Here is a 16,935-nt window from a genome sequence, read left to right on the forward strand (position 1 = left end):
AGAGCTATGCAAAAATAAGGAAGCACATAAACAGAACATTATCAGATCAAAGTCAGTTTCTGGTTCTTCCATTATCAAAAGGAAGAAGCAGAAACTTAGTGAAATGTACAGTATGCCCGTAAGCATGCATCATGGCTTATAAACTTACAGTATGTTGTGTATAAGCTCTGAGCATGAATGCAGGTCAAAACTATTCGAGCACAGCGACGGCACAGAGCGAACAGAAACAATAATAGCCCAGAGCAGTACATTGAGACAGTCCAGGCAGCATTAATTCATTTTCCATACCCGCTTAGTCATTTTCAGGGTCACAGGGGTGCTTGAGCCGATAGAGGGAAGGCAGGAATACACCTCGGACAGGTTGCTTGTGCACTGCAGGCAAACACATAAACAGACAAACAAATTCAAACCTAAGGGCAATTTTAAATCTTCAATTCGCCTGACTTGGATATGGTGGGAGGGAAATGAGCACAAACGCTAGTAGAACATGCAAGCTCCACATTAAAAGAACCAGAGCTGTGATTCAAATCTCGCTGTGAGGTGACACTATTAACCACTGAGCCTGGTCACACATTACCTCCCCTTTTAAGACAATTTAGATGAGGTCTGCTGCAGCAGGGATCACGGTGCTGGGGGATAGAAGTCTGCACTGATTGGTACACCCCAGGGGTCAGACACAGAGGTTTAAGGTGCTCTTAAACTCCATCAGCTCAGTTTAGAGATGTTGGCAGGGCGAGTTCCTCGAGGTAGATAGACAGCAACCAGTGCGCAGCTTTACCACAATAACTCTTGGGAAATTCAACACATACACATATGTGTAACCGTGTGCACATGTTGGCGTATTTGATCCTCTAGTTTATCTGTCCAGTTCAACAGATGTTACAGTTTGAGATCCAGCCTGCAATCAGTAATTTAGCTCGTGAGTACAACCTGATTACTCACAAAAACTGATGCACACATTTTGAGAGCCGCAGCAGCTGCAAAACAAGAGCCTCTGGGATGTGGACACGGAATGTGTGAGTTTTTGAAATTGTGCTCTTTTCTCTCCCCATTACACCTTTGTCTCTTGTGTGTGTGTGAGTGTGTCTAAGTGTGCACATGTGAGTGTTTTTTTTTTTTTTCTTTTTTTTTTCATTCTGCAAGCAGTGATCCATTACTCTGTCAGCTCTTTCCCATGATGCTTAACAGCAACAGGAACATTGTGTCTGGAGAAAATGACTTCATCCTTTGGAAGACAATATTACCGCATTCCTTTATTTCGCTCAGACTGCCTCTCTCTCTCTCTCTTGATCCCTCACTCTTACTGTTATGGTCTACTGTATAGATCGTCTCTATCTCCATCAGTGTCTGCCTCTCTACCTTCCTGGATCACTTCTGCTCTTCCTATTTTCTGTCTATGACTCATTTTTTCTCCTGCTGTTTCTCTCTTTTCTCCTCTCCCGCTCACTCTGTCTGCTTTAAAGATACGCTGTCTGTGTCTTTTTGTCTCAAATGCTGTGGTGATATGTCTCTTGGACGAGGAATGATGGAGCTAGCAGGTTCTTGCTTTTACATTATTGTAATGTGACACACATTAATCTCTGTTTCCTCTTTTTGAGTGTCCTCTCTCTCTCTCACTCTTGCTCTCTCGCTCTCTCTCTCACACACACACACACAAATACACAGAAGTACATTTAGCTTGATATGGTACAATGATTAGCATCAACTCTCTCACTCTACTAGCCTCAAGCTAACTGATCCTGGTTGCCCATTTTCATGCAAAATGAATACAGTAGTAAGTGTGAGTTAGACAGACAGCTTTAATTGTTAATATTATACAGTTATCTGATATTCACACATGATTACTTCTAGATTTGCATTTACCAGTATTTCATTGTTACATACCTTAAGCTGAGTCATGTAATTGCTAATTACTTTGCTAACTAATAACTAGTACAATCAGTGTAATACCAACAAGTTCTCCAATCCATACGAGCATGTCGGTCGTTTGTTCCTACCCTCATTTATGACCCAGAGGAGTGTTTCCTAACATGGCACCCCTACTGGCGGCAGAAGCAACCCCTCTGATACCACAGATAGGAGTGTCTCCTGAAATAGCCCCCAAATGGCGACATGCATACCGGACCTCGGTTGTCGTGGTTACCACAATAATCACGCAACTGTACCGAGAACGGCGTTCCAAACGTTGCTGTGAATACTTTAATAAGGGTAATGACTTGGTTAGGTTTAGGCACAAAAACTACTTGGTTAGGTTAAGGAAAAGATCATGATTTGTGTTAAAATAACATCAGACGATCTTTGTTGTCATGGTTACAATAATAACAGCCATGGATAATAGAAACTATATAAACTACTGGTTTCACATGGGAGTCAAATACCGGTCTCCTGTGTCATATTCCTGTGTTTTGTTGACCCATCCATCCACCCCAACCATCTCCTAATGAGGACTTTGTCGCTTTTTATACTACTTCACCGCACTTTTCCCTTTGCTCCTGTCATAAATACTACGACCACTAGATGTTGCCTAAGACCAAAATGTAACTATGGGTCATAATAAGCTGCTGAACAAACAACCTGTCTGCTTTTTTTCACAGGAGGATAGTCTCTGTAATGCTGTTGTTGTACAGACAGTAAGACTATATAGTTTTCATTCTTATATAAGCACATGAGTGGTATATGCAAAAAGGCTGGCTAAAGTGGAAAATAATTTAAAGGGTTTGGTGATTAAAGGATAAACCTCTCAGCCAATCACATCGCTTGTCTCATATGTATTAAGCAGCTGTGCAAAACACAACAGAGTATGATGAAAATTGCTCTCAGTGAAAGGCAGCACCAGGAGAGATTTCCTGCACAGGAGACTGTGGCCAAAAGACCCTCTCCTTACTGCAATGCATCTTCCAGACCTTAATCTATCCACACCTGCAGACACAATTTTTTTGACAAAAAAAAAAAAAAAAGAATAATTTTAAATGTTTTAAAATAAAATATTTAAAAACTACTCCATAATTTTTTTTCTTCTCATATTAAAGCCTATCACTATGATGAGCCAATAATATGTTATGTTATTTGCTATCTCAGTCTGATGCCTCTGCTTTCATATTGTTATCTTGTTATTGGATTTAGGCTGCCAACATTTTTTTGATTTTCAATTGGGCCATGAGTTGAAAAAGGTTGGGAACCGCTGTGCTACAGAAAATAATATATATAATTGGATTCAGATATAGATAGATATACAGTTTTAGTGTTTTCTTTCAGTATATCTATCAGTAGAAGTGATCACAAGCAATTTTGTTTAGAACTGTGACCTAACCCACTTCTGGTTCTGAATTAGAAATTGAATATAACAATCACACCTAAAATGTTTATTTTCTGATAATAACACTTACATGTCGTGTGGCTGAGGAGTGTTCCTGTCAGTATGCAGTGAGACATACTTGAAAACTGGGACTGTCCCACTTTAATTGGGACATCTAATCATCCTGGTGTCCCAAATCTGAGGGGGCGAAATCCCATGGGAGTCTGGATATATGATCTACATTCTTTAGTCTTGTTAGGAGTCCTACTGCTGCCTTTTGATATGACAGAGAGCTTAACAGAGACAAGAAAAGAAGGAATTACTGTCAACATTGCATAAGGAAATCAAAGCATTAGTAACTTTGTCCAAATCTGACAAAGATATGAAAGAATTCCTTTTAATACAGTTCAACAGGAATGAACCTTAAATAGTCTTTGTTCAGGTGATGACACCGTTTCTTGGCGTTAGCCAGATAATCAGCAGGTTTATACAGTAAAATTGGTTATAATCTGCAAAACAATGATGACAGACACCGTCAAATATCAATTTTAATGGCCAGAGGAAGAAGAGCCAGACACAAAATTCAGAAAATCTCATATTCAGTCTGAACAGTGTTGTCTCCTGCTACCTCCTCTCTCGCTGTTAACAGCGTGTGTTGTTTGGGTGTTCTATTGTCCAAGAAGTATTTGGGCAATCAAATGTGTGAAATTAGTTTCAATAGGGTTTTGATTGCATCTGTCTCAATGGGTCAATTTCTTCACCTTGAAAAGACAAACCGCTTGAATAGTGAGCTGGAGGGGAGATACATGCATTCATGCGTTTCTACCAGTGTCCTGCACACACTGCTCAAACAGACGATTTATGTCTTTATTCTTTATTCATGTTACTATTACAACTGTTGTCCTTTCATTTTACTCTGCAGTCATTGCACGTCTCCAGTGTGAATCCTGTTTTGGCGAGTGGAAGCAGCAAATTATCAAATGGTTGGCGATGCCCTGAGAATGGATGTGGTCTTTGGAGGGGGGAGGGGGGAGACTGTTGTTACCATGACTTAATTCACAAATAAATTCCAACACCTTGCCTTTTGATACCTCATTTACATGCAACTCACTGTTTTTCATTTTACTGCCTTCCCTCCCACCTTTGTGCCACGCCATGTGCGCAGGGCGCAAAAATACCAGTTGAATAGGAGAGTGCATGTCAAGTTGACGCAAATGCCAATGTGTCATATAGCACAGACAGAAATGACGGACTGAATGAAGCCCCAGAGTTACTGCTACCTGTGGATGGTTTGGCACATTTGAATAATAAAATAATGGTTTTGTGACTTTTGATAAATCTATTTACACAGAATGAAATGAGTATGAATTAAATTGACATAATAGGTGAAATCAGTCGTGGATAATGATCAAATTATTTGTTTGTTCAATGGGAGAAAATAGGTTGTTCATCAACATCCCCTGATTATACATTAGAACAGTAAAATACTTTTCTTCCACTTGCCAACTTTTAAGAGTCATTAAAATTTGACTGAAGCTTAATTTGTTTTTTGATTATTTATTTTCAGCAGAAGCTTTTGTTTCTTTTGCTACACAGAAAAACACAGAAAAAAACAGTGCACTGATTTGCAGTGAATGAGCTGTATTAACACATGCTCATAGTATGAATGTTTTCAAATTAGACATTTTGTTCCCAGTCACAAGAATTTTTCGAATTTGCCAACTTTGCGGTTTTTGTGTTGATGTATATGTGTGAACACACATGTGCATCACTCTCTTCTCTCTACAGTATTTTTCCACACAATGACAGCCCATTCAAATCCAATTAAAGCAGCACAGAGGGCTTCACAGCATCACTCATTCATCTGTCACTCATTCTCTCCCCCATCCCTCTCACTCTCTCGCTCGCTCTCTTTCACTGCTGCCCGTGGATGACTGGGTGGTAACTGGGTGGGTGAGCTCTAACTATCACTTTTATCTCTCTGTCTTCTCCTTCAATACTTCATGTCGTGACTGGAGACCTCTGGGTAAATGTGCTTTATTTGGCTTGCTATGAAGATGTTTATTTGACTAGAAGAGAATGTGTGTATTTCTGTGTTTGTGGACCCTGTAATATCATGTTTCAATTTGTATTTGGGGTATTGCTTCATTTTGAGCCTACTTACTGTTGTATTTGTAAAACACAATTATTATTGTCAACAATGCTTCCTTTGAAAGATTTATAACTCGGATACAAACAATTAATGAATGCTTGACATGCACACCATAGTTGTCATATATAATGGCATGTCTTAACTTGTTTAAAACAAATTTATAAACAAAATCTGAACTCAAGGCAGACCTACTAATTTTACATTACAGGTGATGAATTAAAAGAAAAACCTAAATAAATGATTGGAGAAACATAACGAATGCAGATGCTTCCAGAAATGTTCACTGCATGGCACAATTAAGCAATTAAGATCCCATCATGCTTTGTGGCATGAGAAAAATGCTGAGTAGGCCCATTTGATTCTGATTTTATATTAAAATGGTAAGAGGAAAAGATCTAAGTGACTTTTAAAGAGGGTTCATTGTTGGGACACAGATGGCAGGAGCTTCAGTCACTGGCAGCTGACTAGTGTTTCAATAGGAACAGTGACTAAAGTCCATCTGCATTTAGCTCTATGGGAACGACAGCAGTAAATAGGGTCGGACATTGTGGTCTTGATGCTCATGCATCTTGGTAATATATAAGGAAAAACAGAAGAGCAAATCTTCCTCAGGTGACTGAGAGTGTCAAAATAGGATGTGATCACACTGCAGTGCATAAACCCCTCATTACAAAGATTAGACAGCGCTCTCGACCTCCATAATCCAAATACTTGTAGAATCAATGATAAAGAGCATTCATGCTGTTCTGGTGGCATGTGGTGGCCCAAGACCTTACCACACTCTATGTTGGTTTTTCCTTTCTTTAGTTTTCATTTAATTTTACCTTTAGTTTCTCACCATTTTTATTTCCAAGAAAACTTATTACTCAACTCAACATTTATAAATATCTTTGAACCGACCTGTGAATGATTTCTACATGTGTGGAAACAGTTAATAAATGCTTTACAACAAATGGTAAAATAACTTTAAGCAAATGAACACATGCATATCTTGAAACTGTTTCACAAATTGACAAATTTGAAAAAATGTCAAAAAAACCCATATTAGGATACAGTTTTAAAAATAATTTTAAACTACAAAGGACTTTTAGAAGTGTAAAACCACAAAGTAAATACCTTGTTAGTTAATAATAAGCAGTTAATTGCAAATTTTACAGTGTGTATCATTCATTGTGCTCTACATGTTTTTGTAGCGACCCAGCTGCAAGTCTAGGACCTACTGCTAAGCAACAATGCTCACATGGCAGCTACAGGGTGTCCCTTTTGGCAGAGAAAGAACTGGTCCTGTCCAGCACTGCTACACTATCGCCACGAAACAGAACAGCATCCCATTGCCAAATGTCACCCCTCAACCCACATCCCCTGGAAAAACAAAGCTCTTTGAGGGCCATAACCACACTATCCATTAGGGTTAGTTACATCACTAGGATGGACATTGACCATATGGGAAAATTAATTAGGCAGCAAAAGTAATGATGGAGCAAATATGTCCTCAAAACAGCCCCAGTGAAGCCTACCTCACACAGATTTGCATGAGCAGCAGAGAGGTAAACAGTTGTGGACTGTAAGTGACTGCAGAATATCTTCCATCTGGGGGTATTAGGCGAGGTGTTGAAATCCTTAATTTGAACATCATTTTGTTTTAGACATGACTAATATTACGCTGCCATGTAAGCTAACTGACAGAACCAGCAGGTGTGACGGTGAGGCAGACTTGTACACTTGACATCTGCCTCAGTGTCATGGCAACAAGTACACAGAGTACAGATGAATTTGCAAACGGATACATGTTTTCTTCATTCCTATGCTGTTGTTTATTCACTGTGTGGTCTGGGTATCGCCTGAAAGTTGCTGGTCTTGTAAAGTGAATTTTTTGGTAAGGTGGGCCCTTGAAATTGTGTCATATTTTAAAATATATCCAAGTTATGCTAGTCTAATTGTCGCATCACATACTATCATTCGTAACATCAATCATATATATATATATATATATATATATATAAAAGCTGGGTAAACATTTATTTCAAGGTGTGTATTTCAAAAGTTGGGTTAATAACATAGACTGTATATACAAAGTATATATAAGTGTGTGTGTGTGTGGTGCGTGCTAGGGGGGCACTGCAGGGAACACTGTTTCCATTAATGTCGGTACTAAGATGCAACTCAGCTTTCTGAATTATGTAAATGAGGTACTGTAAATTCATGACAGAATCAATGGCTTTCATTTTTATCAAATCAATCAGGCTTCCATCAGTCCACAAACTCCACACTACTGCAGTACACACACACACACACACTCACTCACACTCACTCACTCACTCACTCACTCACTCACTCACTCACTCACTCACATTCACACACACACACACACCGCAAGGCCTTAAATTAATCCTGCCAAGACAGGCCTTAGAATAATGAGTTTTGGAATGATGTGTATACAGTCATAAATATAATTTTTGCTTTTAACCATCAGCTGATTCATGATAATGTGTGTGTGTGTGTGTGTGAGAGAGAGAGAGAGAGAAAGAGAGGGAGAGAGAGAGAGAGGGACCTTTTGTGATGAGTCAACTGTTGGGACGTTACCAAATGGATCCCAGCCTGATACACTATAAGTCATGAAATATGAAGAGTCTGGGCATTTTACTACAGCACAGCATATAAACCCACACTCTCACTCTGTCTCAAACACACATATGAATTTGCTCCTGTTACAGCCATAGTGGTGAGGTTGTGACATGTTGTTCGAAATACACGCTGAAAATTTGAGAAGCTACATCCTGGTATGTGGGTAAAAGGGAAACCAGCAAAGTGTGTGCACTGTATTTCCTTTTTGCAGGGCACACACTCCTTCAAAGACACATACCTTAATTCCTGTAAACAAAGTGTGTTACAAAAACACAGAATCGCAGACCAGGAAACACTGAAAGAAATCTCTGGAGGCTGTTTTCTACCAGTGATGATAGAATAACATAGATCTGGTGTTAATCCTAGAAAGTCTTGTTTGTGTTTTGGGTTTACTTCTGGTTGCCTTCTTGGCAACTGCTGAAGCCAGGAAATATAGTCAAAGAGTAAGGGAGCCTAAGTGGACCTCAGGAGGGATTAGACAGCAGAGTTATGGTCTAAGACACCTGTCAATGCCCCAGTGTGCCCCACATCATACCTTTTGAGATGTCACATGCCCTGAGGATCAGGCTTTTAACTCACTCATAAGGAACATGAACCAACTGATGTTAAGCAGGATTCTCCAAAATGTCTAAAGGAGAGGAGGCTTAAGTGTAGACTTCTCAATGCTGCCTCACACAGCCAAAGAAAATGAGCTGCTATTGTGACACTTGTGCCACCTTCAGACAATTCATGTTATTTTTACAGTCGCAGTGTTTTTCTTCTTTTTTTTTCATGACCTGCTTTTTCTTCAAATGTGCATGCTTTAAAGTTTCTGTTTTACTTTTGATACTTTGCTACCTGACGTAGAAATACAATTCAGCATGCTGCTGCAAAACACATGATTAACATTTTAGAATTTTAATAAATCCTTCATTTCCCTGTGCATCTAATGTTAGGCTGGTCACTTGTTCAAACCATTCTGCTAATAAACCACAGGTATGTACATGATTTCAACAGCAACCACATTTATAATTAAATATTTATCACTAAAGACAGACTTTTTTATCTTTCGGCTTCTGCCTCCAGTCCCTAGATTGTTCTTTGAATAAACAATATCCAGTGTTCATTCCTCCCTCTTCATTGTAACCAGAAAGAACTATGTGGGTGACTGGAGACCTAAGATTACACTCAGCTTTTAATCAAATCTTCAAAGCTTTTTGTACATGAAAACTAAAACAGTCTGCCATGTTGAATCATCCACTTCTGTTTGGGTGAATGACAAGCATCTGTCCACTTTTGTTTGCCTCTGGTGTGCCACCATGTCCCATTTTTCACATCAATATCACATTTCCACTTCCTTCCTATATCAAATACAGTCTAGTAGGGGTTTTTCAGCACAACCTTGATTCACCATTGAAGGCTCACTTCACTGTACATCTCATCATGTTATCATGTTACACAAGCATTGCATCTCATCGTACCTTATTTCATATCTTTCTCAGCTTTATGTTTGTCAAATTTTCAAACTTTATGTCAGACGTTTGAGGTTTGCATCTATTTTAAGATTCTGTGACACAGTTTGTCCTATCAGTTGTAATGTTAAGCATTTTAATCTATTCAACCGTCATATCAACTATTATTGAAACAGTGTGTACTGGCTAGTTAAACACATGCAAGTACACATTCAAAGTACTTTAGATTACCTTTTAACATGAACACCTTGTTTCACCTGTTTACCTCACAATCTTTCAACGATAAACAAAAATAGTTGCTGCTGTGATCATTTTCCAGAGTTGTAAAATCATTTTTGTGAATATTGCAAATCATTGTGCAGTGTTTATGCATCTAATACAGTTAGCCTTTAAACACATTATCTGTGTTTGTACCTCCTGGACTGTATTTCATTGTCTCACTGGTTCCTTAAACAGCACACCAACTCAGCCCCCGCCACTATTTGAATGCAGGGCTGCATCATGGTCCCAGCTTCATGAGAAACTCTGTGTGGCTGGTTGGTCGAGGGGTATGATTCTCGCTTTCTGTGTGAGAGAAGCCGAGTTCAAATCTTGTCTGAGCCCGAGCAGCTGAACTTTAACTCAAGCAAGCACATGCGATGTAGTGCTGCAAAAGGTTGGGTGAATCAGTCACCAGTTTCTTCACATATCAAGTATGCTTGAGCACTAAACCCCAAATTGCTCCAGATGGTCGGGCCATCACCTTTAGTTGCAGCTTACTCTTATGACTGTGTGTGTTGGAATAGATGAGTTTTAACTCACCTGCTTTTATCAGGATTCTCAATTTGTGCTTAAAACAAACCTCGGTGGAAATGCTGGAAAAAAAAAAAAAAGTTTTCACAGTTGGCTTAGGTGGAAAGTTGGTGTATTGATAAAAGCAAAATGCAATGGAAACTTAAAACTTAGTGAAAAAATCATGACATAGAAGCATGAGATTGAAGAGACTAAAAGTGGCAGCCGATGAAAATATCTGTAACTTTCCTCAAATTAATACACGATGAAAAGAAAAATATTTCCTTTTAATTACATCAGCTTGGTTTAATGGCGTCCCCCTGGAGCATTAGTATCATCATTTGTTTATCTTGATGGACCAACTCCTAATATTTGCATCAGAGTAGTGGATGGAAACACATTAATTCATATTTCCTTTTTTTCCAGGAAATGCTGTATTTGGATGGAAACCTGGCTAGTGTGCTGACAGTACATTAATCATAGGACACACACACACACAAAAAAAAAACACAACACTTTCAACCACATCTCATGGTCATCCTCAGCACAGGGAGATGTACACTTGTCACTGAGGTGCTTCAGAAACAACACGTAAGATTGGACCTTGTGTTGTTTGTGTTGTTTCTAAAGTCAAGAATAAACCCTCAAACCCAAATAAGAAATTGTTTGTTGTTTTGTGATGTTGCATTTCAATGTGTTGAAGTATTCATAAAATAATTAATTGAATATCTATGTATTGCACTCATTTGTGTGTGCATAAGAGGGCAATTGTGTTTGTGGGTGTGTTGGTGGGTGTTGATGTTTTCTGTCACTTGCTTAGAGCACACAGGTGTGTGTGTCTGTAACTGTGTGTGTGTGAGTGTGTGAGTGTGAGAAAGTGCTGTTGGGGTGCAATCATTTCCTGTCTCCTGGTTTAGAAAAGATGTTGGCATGACAACATGACACTTGGGAAGGGTTGGAGGAAAGACATAGAGGGAAAAGAGGAAAATAGTGCTCTCTCTCTCCATAAATAGAAAACTGGAGGTTTCATGCCAGCTTTAAGAGGGAACGTCATGCTTGGATTTGTTTGTGAACATACTTCAGATCTCAAGTTGCATGTCAACCTAAAAATATTTATGAAATAAAGAAAAAAAAACTTAATAAACAATCTTACACTATAAAATCTGTTTCCAAAAACAACTGAAACAACAGGAAAATATCTAAACATAAACACAACATGAAAACAAATCGGATCTTTTCCAACTAGAATTTCACATCACACACAAAAAGCACACTGTTCTTCACTCAAGAGAGCAGCATGTTTGTGAATATGCAAGTACATTGGGATTTACTTTTTTCACATATGTGTGTAATTTACAAGTTAGTTTTATACATTGTCTGTCTCTTCGTTGAATGTTTATGATACAGTACTTCTGTTGAAGGCATTTTCTAGAAAATCATCAAAATGAGGAGACAAAATAATAAATGAAAAAAAATGTACAGTGCAAAAGAGAAGGAGAGAAAACTGGGGATGTTATCACCTGAATTATTAATCAAGATAATTCAACTCCCAATGACAAGAATATCTATCTCTGTGAGGCTATGCATGCGTACATTTGCACATCCACAAATACACAAGCATGTGCACATTTGTTCTCACATATGCACAAGACACTTTTATCTTGCCTACTCGACAGTTATCGCTTTAAAATGGGTCAAGACAAAATGAAAATCGAGAAACTTCTCATTGCGTGAAAGAGATAGACAAGGAGAGAGACAGATACACAGGGGAAGGAAGAGAGATAGGTTGGGGCTGGAGGGAGGGGGGGGAGACTTGATAAGAAAAGTTTCCTTCAAAACTCAAGATTGCAAAAGGAAGTCACCTCATATTTGTAGATAAAGTATAAATTACAGTGTTTTTTTGTTTTGTTTTTTCTTTTGCATGTTGTACACATGTGGGCGGTTGCATGTCTGTGGGTAGGCCTACAGTGTGCACAGAAATATTGAACCCTTCCCAAAATACAGGATTAAAAAAGTGCCATTCAGTAGTGAAACTGCTATTTTCTGCATTGATTTCTTTTTCCTCTCTGTTACCAAGACAACAGACATATAAAACTAATGTTTTCCTCAGCTGATATTTGCCCCGGCTTCTTTTTCTCCTAGGTCAAAAGCTCTGAGAGCATCCAGTGTAATATTATTATATGGCTAATGATTCAGTAACTTTTTGAAAAAAAAGAGTTTGCCTCATAGGGGGAGGCAAGAGGAGCCCAGTGAACACTACAGAGGTAGAGAAGCAGAGTGAGAGAGTACGAGAGGAAGCAGAGGAGGATGAGGCTGACGCCCACAGTGACAAATGCGAGACAGAAGACAGATCTTGGTGACGGTATGGTCTAATAAAAGCCACAGTTGCTTTATTTGCATATCATTTTCTCTTCTAATTAGTATGTTTGTCCAGTCAGATAAATGACAATCAAAACTGTTTAATAATGTGAAGCTGATAACCTGCCGTATGTTAACATAGCTATTGACATTTATCATTGCCTCAAACAAACATGCCTCCAAGCCATTCACTAATATACCAAGCACTTTCTTTTGCAGTGCAGTGCTCCTTGTCAGTGCTTTTTTCTCCCCTCTATAGCCATTGGCTTTATAATAATTACATTTAGGCTTTTTTTTTTTTTTTTAGATCTAAATAGAATCAGGTTGAAATAACAGCATCACAATGAGAACTGACACACCATGACACTTTATCAAAATTTGGCTATATTGAACTTTTAAAGGCAGAAAGCTTCTGTGCATTTTGTCGAAGCAAATTTTTAATCAAATTGTCAAGCTTTTAGCTTGTATCAAGACGTACTAGATGAAGGTCATGTAGGACCAAAAGCACAACAATATTGCTTTGATAAAGCGTGTGAAAGCTGTGTCTTTTCATACTGCTTGTTTTCCTTCCAGCATGTGTTTTGAGTCTTCCTGTGTCTCTTTGGTTTCCCTATAGATGGCTATTTTTACCACTGCCTAGGAAACATGTGTCTGGAGTGTCATATGATGGTGTATAAGTCATACAGGGAACCTACATCCTCCACATGTATCACTCTGTCAGGCCCAAATGCTGGCGCAAGGGTATGAAAAGCAGTGATGGAGGAGAATACGGGCACAGATTGTGAGCTATCACTTTAAACGGATACAGCAGGATAGCTATTTGCAGTTCACACTCAGTAAAATGCAGAGGTTCATAACTATAAATGAGCTACACTATGAGGAACTGACTTCCATAATTCAAAAGCCTGTGACACCATTTTGTGTTTGTTGTAAAGCTTCTGTTCTACTTTTAACTTTTGCCATCTCTCACGCCTTCCTGATTTGTAAAGAGTATTTAGGTTAAGTAGATGCACAAATATGCTGTAGAACAAATCAAAACACACTTGCATTTACACAAATCTGGTAGAAGTACACACATAGACTGGCCTTAGTGAGATGCTTCATATCATCTCGAAGTTGCCTTTATTTCTTTATTTATTTTCCTGCCACCTCTTTTTTCCACTTTCCACTAATCCAAAATGTGACTGACTGACTGAGTGACAGAGTTGAATGATATAGTTCCAGTGTTCCCCCCTCCAGTGCTCTTTCAAAATGAATTGGCCCAAATAGTTTCTATTACTATTATTTACAGCCTGCAGTGTTGCCTACTTAACACATTTGTCACTAGATTTAGATACTTTTTTTCAAAAAAGCACCCTGCGACAAATCTAGTGGCTATTTGGACAAACCTTGGCTAGACAGAAGAGAGTTGCCAGTGAGAGGCAGAGAGGCAGAGTAGCAGTTTGTTACCCAGACGGAGGTTGTGCACTATGTGAGAGACAAAATAAAAAAGATATTCTGTTGATTCTAGCTTTCTCTCAGAGTGGCCATTGTACAAGTAAATGCAGCCAAAATCACAGCACATTCTTTGTCTTTAACTTATCTGTATGGTTATTTTGTCAGATGACGTCGCAATTATAAAATCAAGATTTTAGCACTGTTTCATACTTGTTCCATTGTCTGACACCAGAAACAGAAAAGACAATGGGAACATCATCATTGGTAATTCAGGTGTATTAAGATATTGTATGTGTGAGCACAGAGAGTAGGAGAGAAGCAAACAGTTAAAGGTCTGACACCAGCTGACATTAGACTGAAGGCAAATAAAACTCCATGATGTCAGTTGTTTACAGCGGTTCCACAGCGGTTTTTACCTACGTGCTCAGTTTCACACATTGACTAGCCATATTCTCGGCTCTGACCTATTGTTATTGGGTTGTCTGACAAGATCAGGTAGTAAAGCAGTTGATCTAAATAGATCTAAATAGATCTAAATAGAATCAGGTTGAAATAACAGCATCACAATGACCTGACAAGATCAGGTAGTAAAGCAGTTGATAATGGTGGTAATAATTTGCACCAAATTTGCTAATTAATAATATTTTACTGAAGTGCACTGAATCTGGAGCTCACCAGCCCACTTGATAATCCACATAGAGGAATAGAAGAAGTGGGTCCGCATTCCTTGTCGTGAACTGTGTTGCCTCTGGGTTGTGCAGTATGTGACCATAAATAAGCTGAATGTTGATAATAAGTTTGTCAACATATGTGGAATTTGTGATGCATGAATAATTTGTGGTTTAAGCATCTTCTTCAAACACATTTCACTTAATTGTTTTCCTCTGTGGTGGCTATGTTATTGCAGCCATCACGCAGGGTTCTGTGTGCGTCAGTCAGAGGACACTTAATTTGCCAGCCACTTCCTGCTGTTCATGGCATTTAACGTGTAATCTTGCAACAACGCTTTTGAAACCCAGCTGTTATGGGAAATGCTAAACATCACAAGGGTGTTTATTTTTTAATTGTTTTGTGTATATTTGTGGAGATTGTATACAGAGGGTGCTTTTGAAGAGAATGTTTCGACACTTTGTGTTACCATCCAAAGCAATAGGAGATGATTATTATGAATGTGTAATTGTAATCATGACTCCTTTCATTCTCATTTATTAGCTGCTGAATAAAAATGGAACACAACAAACATGTACCATTAAGACATGCATCATTTAATGCTTCCCTTTAATCTCACAAATCATATTGTGAGGTAACAACCTGATAGAGCTGCGTATGTGCAGTGTGTCGTTCATTCTTCGGGTCAGTACAGTCTTTGAATGGGCTAAAAGATTCAAGTAATGAAAATTGTCATGTCCCTTTCATTTTCGCCTTTTGGTGTTTTCCTTTAAATGTGCTCAAATACTTTCAAATTCATTATTTTTAGCCCCTCACCCATAGTAATCCTGCAGCATGGATTTGGAGGATAAAACAGAATGGACCATGTGGAAATGTTTAATAAGAAATCCATTGGGATTCCTGCACAGTATGTAAATGAATGGAAATCGTCTGTCATGCATCATAAGCTGTGGTGTTGAATTCTTGGAAGGTATTTCATATAATTATGTTGAGATCATAAATAATATAGAATATTTAAGGGATATGAAAACACAAGGTCTACTGTAGATTTGTTAAAACCTCAGGCTTTTTAAAACAACCAGCAAATCTGAAATAATTTTTTCAACATTTACATGCATAATTCAACTACATTTTAGTATTATTATGCAGCTTCCAGCATTTAATGCATGCACCTTACATTTTGGACTACATACAACTACACATTTCATATTTAGTGGTAATAATAAAAGGCTTACTGAGGTTTTCTGCATAACTCAACTCCAGTTACTTTGTACAAACATGGAACTTCTGAATGCCATATTTGTAAAATGAAATATGATTATAAAAAAAGGCCACATTTAAATGGAATATAGAAAATAGAAGAAAGTGGCTGCACTGCTACTTCTGGCCAACACCCATGATTAATTGAGCAATTTCAGCTCTTCATTTATCTAATGACTTTAAGCACAGAGCTCATAAAGGAAGAGGAAGAGTTTACATAGCTTTAGACCTGTAATATTTGCCAGAGGAGATCGATCTAAGTGTTATATAATATTTTGTATAGTAGAAAATCTCCTAAACACAATTAAATCAATGAATGGAGGCAGTAGGTACATGTTGAATGTAATCCACAACTGATTACCTTCCAGCCAACAAAGCTAAAGATATGAAACAATGATCTCCAGCAAAAGTGTGATGACGTCAGCCTATAATCTGCACAGTGCCCTCAACCTTAGAGAAGGTGGGGTAAAAAGGGGACAGAGGGAAAAGGAAAAACCTAAAGACTTAAGGAGAATATCTGGCATGTTTATAGACATGTGTGCTTGCAATCTGTTGCTGTCTTAAAGCTTTAGAATATTTAAATGTCAAGAGACACGGGTCTGTATTTTCACAGGTGGGGAACAGCAAACCCGTTATGCAGATTTATGTTTGAAATCTATTCATATTTAATAATGCTAATGCAGAAAAGGAATAAGCCTTTTAATATTAAAAGTGAGGTTGTGACTCTTGGTGACAACACAGATGAGAGTCTAACTTGCATTTTTATATTTTTTCATATAGTGTTTTTTTTTTTCTTTTTTTTTTCTGTGCAACTTGGTTTGAAACCTAACGAGGGATGACTAGTGAATGATGGAAGATTTGGCTGTTTTCCTCTTCTCAGAAGCACACACAATTTAAAGGTGTTAATTAGTTTATAG

At 38.2% G+C, this 16,935-nt stretch overlaps 1 long non-coding RNA gene across 1 annotated transcript in view; it reads left to right on the forward strand.

Annotated features, from left to right (window-relative positions):
• Positions 1 to 10,956, forward strand: part of LOC130166656 (uncharacterized) — a 23,245-nt gene extending 12,289 nt beyond the window's left edge. Inside the window, exon 2 of the long non-coding RNA XR_008827183.1 lies at positions 10,721 to 10,956. This is a non-coding gene — a long non-coding RNA (uncharacterized LOC130166656). The remainder of the gene's footprint in view (positions 1 to 10,720) is intronic.
• The last annotated feature ends 5,979 nt before the right edge of the window (positions 10,957 to 16,935 follow it).

This window comes from Seriola aureovittata, chromosome 3 (genome assembly GCF_021018895.1).
Source record: "Seriola aureovittata isolate HTS-2021-v1 ecotype China chromosome 3, ASM2101889v1, whole genome shotgun sequence".
Taxonomy (NCBI): domain Eukaryota; kingdom Metazoa; phylum Chordata; class Actinopteri; order Carangiformes; family Carangidae; genus Seriola; species Seriola aureovittata.